Source organism: Musa acuminata, chromosome BXJ1-8 (genome assembly GCF_036884655.1).
Source record: "Musa acuminata AAA Group cultivar baxijiao chromosome BXJ1-8, Cavendish_Baxijiao_AAA, whole genome shotgun sequence".
Lineage (NCBI taxonomy): Eukaryota > Viridiplantae > Streptophyta > Magnoliopsida > Zingiberales > Musaceae > Musa > Musa acuminata.
The window spans coordinates 11917055-11923082 of record NC_088334.1 but is presented as its reverse complement, the minus strand read 5'-3'; positions in this window follow the sequence as shown (position 1 = coordinate 11923082).

Below are 6028 nucleotides of genomic sequence, written 5' to 3'. Positions count from 1 at the left end.
TGAGATCACGATAATGAGACCGATTCACCTTTGAACACAAACTCTAAATAATCCTAGTCACAGGTTACTCGAGAGGGACAACGAGATAACTGGATAGATTTATATATTTTATATTTATCCATATGATAGAGGTGGTTGGTCTCATAGCCGCTCATGTGGGGACACTAAGGATATAGTATAGGTGCTCATTAGAGAATGAGTTAACTAATCGATCTGCTCACTGAATGCTAAATGGTTGGTGATACCTCATTGTTAGACAGTGATTCCATTATCTCAATGGTATGTTTGGTCCTTAAACTTGAGACATCAAAGATGTCTTATATGAGTACTTCACTTTTTGATACCAGACTTATATGTCTGGAAGTTCTAGATATAGTAGAACCAATCATCGGGAGTGGCAGCCAACCTTGCGAGGGATATTGAGTGTCGATAGAGGATCATCCACTCTTAGTATCATGAGAGGAATATCTTTTGTATTCTTGCTCAAGCAAATCTCTAGCCAAGGTTCTTCAGATTGAAAGAGAAAGAGTTATTGGGAAACCAGAGGTGACATCATATGCACAATGAAAGAATAGAAAATAAAAATCCTAGATTTTTCACAAAAAAAAGAAGGTTTCATCGTTGTCGTATGAAGATTAGTGCATAAAAACCCATGAAACTGAAAAATCATACATATTAAAAGATGTGTGTTACATAGGGAGATCGTATATCCATAAAATCCCATTGATCTGTGTGATAGGATAAATAAAGTCAACTATCCTTCTCTCTAGCGGTGATCCACATAACAGGGGCTGCGAAGATACTCCTCAAATCACTGCTCAAATCTTCTTGTTGCACACACCACGTAATCAAGAAGGGACCGACCCTTCTTGCTATCCACATGCCTCAAATAGGGGTTGTTGGTTGAAGAAGAGAATGGGAGAGGAGAATAGAAGGTGACAGCTAAAAGGAGTCTAGCCTATGGCTCTTTGATTCCCTCCTATTTATAAAGGTCCCCTATCAACTTAACCCTAATGGATCCTACCTTATTGGGCATTAGATCTCCATCCAACTATGCATGCCTCTTAAATTAGTGGATCTCTACCCAATAATCTCTCATTAGCTCTTATTAAATCTTATTCATAAGATTCAATAATTCAGAAGCTTATTGGATATCCAACAAGATAGGGGCTCCAATGGATATCTCATATTCGAACCTTTGTTCGTCGTAATACCTATCATATATGTTCGACCCTCTAGGTTCAATATCAAGCTAGTTATGAGTCATACTCATCGGAACTCCTTTTGGCTCGGTGAATTATTATCTTCATAATAATTCACTCGACTCATCAACTGCGGACGTACTAGTCCACTACATCGCAGCCCCTAGACGATACAAGGGAATCCAATCCATTGGACTTGTCTGTCCTCAATTACCATGTATCTATAGTCTCTCATTCATCTAATATTTCACAGACTGTATACCAGATATGGTGCTATCAGGCCCGTATGATTTCTACTCGAGTCTTGCTCTAATCGGATTCTCTCGAAAAACTATTTATCTCTCAATATGAATGACCATGGCCAAAGATTTGCCTGAGCAAAAATACATGGGATATTTCTCTTATGACACCAAGAGTGGATGATCTTTTGTCGACACTTGATAGCCTTATTAAGTTGGCTGCCACTTCCGATGATTAGCTGTGCTAGATCTGGAACTTTTATGTTTATAAGTCTTATATCAAAGAGTGGCGTACTCATACAAGACATGCTAGTGTGCTATGCAAGCTAATCACGTGAGTATATTATTGTGGCAAAGGTAACGAAGGATGAAGTCTAGATAAAGAAGTTTATCACAAATCTGGGAGTTATGCTAGGTAGTAAGGAGCTGATTCCCTTATATTACGACAATAATGGGGCGATTACTAAAGCAAAAGAACCTATGTCTCATCAGAAGTTTAAGCATATTTTAAGGATGTTCCACCTAATCAAAGAGATCGTAGCCTGATGAGATGTAGTAGTAAAAAGAGTTATATCTGAAGATAACATTATAGATTCACTGATGAAGCCATTGTCTCATATTGTCTTTGAGCGTCATAGGGGTCTGATGGAGATCAAACACGTATGTGATTGGCTTTAGGTTAAGTGGGAGATTGCTAGTTATAGGTGTCCTGCAAGCCAATCACGTGAGTGATGGCACGTGTGACATGATACGCATTCTTTTTTCTCATTATATTATTTGATATTTTATTACTTTATCTTGCATGCTACATATATTGTGATGTCTGTTGATCTATACAATAGGAATCGGATCATGATGAGATCATGATAATGAGATCGATTCACCTTTAAACATAGACTCTAAATAATTTCGGTCATAGGTTACTTGAGAGAGACATCGAGATGACCGAATAGACCGGTGTATTGTATGCTTGTTCATATAATGGAGGCAGCTGATCTTATAGCTACTCGTGTGGAGACACTAGGGATATGACACAAGTGCTTATTGGAGAATGAGTTTACTGATTGATCAACTCATAGAATGTTGGATGGTTAATGATGCCTCATTGTCTGATAGTGATTCTGTTGTCCTAATGGTGTATCTGATCCTTAGACTTGAGATACTAAAGATATCCTATATGAGTACTCTACTCTTTGATACTAGACTTATAGACCTGGAAGTTTTAGATCTAGTATAGTCAGTCATCGGGAGTGGTAGCTAATCTTATGAGAGCTATTGAGTGTCTTTAGAGGATTATCCACTTTCGATATCATGAGAAGAATATCTCACGTATTCTTGCTCAAACAAATTCCTAGCCAGGGTCATTCAGATTGAGAAAGAAAGAGTTCTTCGGAAGAATCCAATTAAAGCGAAACTCGAGTAGAAACCGTATGTGCTTAACAACACCATGTCGGTATATGATCTATAGGATATTAAATGAATAAGAGACTACAGATACATAATAACTAAGGATGGACAGGTCTAATGGATTGGATTTCATTCGATCATCTCGATGTCCCTCTCGAGTGACATATGATTAAGATTATTAAGGGCCTATGTTTAAAGGCGAATCAGTCTTATTATTGGGATCTCATCACAATCTGATTCTCATTGCACAAATCCATTGACATCACAATACATGCAATATGCAATATGCAATATGCAATATAAAGTAAGAAAAAAATACCAAATAAATAATAAGCAAAAAGAGTGTGTATCATGTCACATATGTCATTACTCGCGTGATTGGCTTACAAGGCACCTATGACTAGCAAGAGTTCTCCGGGATAATCCAATTAGAGCGAGACAACACCATGGGCCTAACAACACAATGCCTGAAATATGGTCTGTTGGATATTAAATAGATGAGAAACTATAAATACATAGTAATTAAGGACAAATATGTCCAAAGGATTGGATTCCCCTATATTGTTTGTGGACTACAACGTAGTGGCATAGTAAGTCCATAATCGATAAGCCGGATGAATTATTATGGATAAAATAATCCATTGAGCTAAAAGGAGCTCTAATAAGTATGACTCATGACCAGCTCGATATTGGGCCTAGAGGGTCACACATATATGATAGGTGTTGGGATGAGTAGAGGTTCAGATATGAGATATCCGCTAGAGTCACTATTTTATTGGATATTTAATAAGCCCCTAAATTATTAGATCTTATGGATGAGATCCAATAAGAGCCAATGAGAGATTGTTGGGTAGAGATCCACTACTCTAAAAGGCTTGGATAGTTGGATGGACATCTAGTACCCAATAGGACATTGTCCATTATGGTAAGTTTATAGGGACCTCTGTAAATAAGAGGGAACCAAAGGGTCATAGGCAAGACCACTTTTTGGCTGCAACCTCTTATACTCCTCTTCCCTCTCCTTCTCAGCTAGCAGCCCATATTTGGAGCATGTGGACAACAAGAAGGGCTAGCCCCTTCTTAATCCTGTGATACGTATGGAAAGGAGGATTATGCAACGATTTGAGGAGCGTCTTTACAGCCCCTACCATGTGGACCACCACTAGAGAGGAGGATAGTTGATCTCCTTCATCTTCTCCTATAGATTTGTAGAATTTCAAGGATATACGATCTTCCTATGTAACATATATCCCTTAACATGCGTGGTTTTTCGGTTTTATAGATTTTTGGCATCAATCTTCGCACAACAATAAGAAATCATTTTCTATGAAAATCTAGGGTTTTTATCTTCTATTCTTCTGCTATGCATGTGATGTCACCCTAAGTTTCCCAACATAGGGTTTGTGTGTCGGGAAAACCCGACCCACTTTAAAAGAAACCTACCGTAGTGGGAGGCATAAGACAAAATATGCTAGAGGTGTAAGTCAGGAAAACCCAACCTATATAAGAAGAAACCTATCATGATAGAAGACACAAGATAAAATGTACCCGAGGTGCATGTGTCAAAAAAACCAAACCCATGTAAGATGAAACTCATCACAACATTAGGCACAAAAAAAAATGTGTCCAAAGCGCGTGTGTCAGGAAAACCCAACCCATATAAAAGGAAACCCGTCATAGTGGAAGACACAAGATAAAATGTGCTCAAGATATATGAGTTAGGAAAACCTGACTCGTGTGAGGAGAAGTTTGTCATGATGGAGGCACAAGGTAAAATGTGCCCAAGGTACATGAGTCAGGAAAACCTTACATGAGGTGAAATCCATCATAGCGGAAGCACAAAGCAAAATGTACTCGAGGTACGTGAGTCGAAAAAATCTGACCTACATACGAAAAAATCCATCATAATTGAAGCATAAGGTAAAATATACTTTAGGTGCGTGAGTCAGAAAAACCTAACCCGTATAAGAAGAAACCCACCATAGCAAGAGGCACAAGATAAAATATGCTCGAGCGTAATTCGAAAAAATGCAACCTACATAAAAAAAACTACATGAGGCACAAGACAAAATGTGCCTGAGGTACGTGTGTCAGGAAAACCAAACCCACTTAAGAAGAAACTTGCCACAGCATAAGTCGGAAAAACCCTATCCGTATAAGAAGAAACCCATCGTAGTGAAAAGTTATGCTCGAGGTACGTTTGTCGTGAAAACTTATCTTATGTAAGAAGAAACCCGTCATAGTGAAAGACAAAAAATAATATGTGCCCGAGATATATGCATCGAGAAAACCTAATCCATATAAGAAGAAATCTGTCATGGCAAAAGATATAAGACAAAATTTGCCCAAGACGTATGTGTCAAAAAAACTCAACCCACGTATGAAGAAACCAAACACGATGGGAAGCAAGACAAAATGTGCCCAATGTGTGTGTATGGTGAAAACCTAACTTGTGTAAGAAGAAATTTGTCACAACAAAAAATATAAGACAAAATATACCTGAGACACATGAATCGAAAAAATTCGATCCACATGACAGTAAATTCTCCATGGAGAAAGAATCCCGAAGTTGGAAGGTCGAGTGCTGACCTTTCCATTACTCGAGGTGGGTAGGCCACGGCCTAATCCAACCCATTGGCCTCGAGGCCCATTAGTAAATTATTTAAGAAAGAAAAGGAAGAAAAAAAGAAAGGAAAGAAAAGATACGCGAGCACCTTCGTTCGAGGTGGGTCTCTCATGGACGAGAAAAGGAGGAACCCACCTCTACACCACATGGTCATGGGCAAGGATCACAAAGGGGTGGTGATGACCGTGGGGTCATGCGCAAGGATTACAAAGGGGTGGTGCTAGTTTTATCACATGTAGGTGATCGGTACGAGCACGTGGCACGCGGTGATAACATGAAATGCACATATTATAGTAGTGTGTGCATTGGAAGCACTTTGGACAACCCTACATAGACAAGTCTAGACTACATCAAATTGACCACGACGTGAATAACCTTTTGCCCTAACACGTTCCAAAGTGAATTTGACTTAATAATAAAATAATTGACATATTAATTTGATAAATCTAAATTATTAATTTAATATATTTAATCTCTGATTAATAATGATATAATTATCTAATTTTATTTTTTAAAAATTCAAAAGGTAACGGGGAAAGTAGAATTTTGATCCA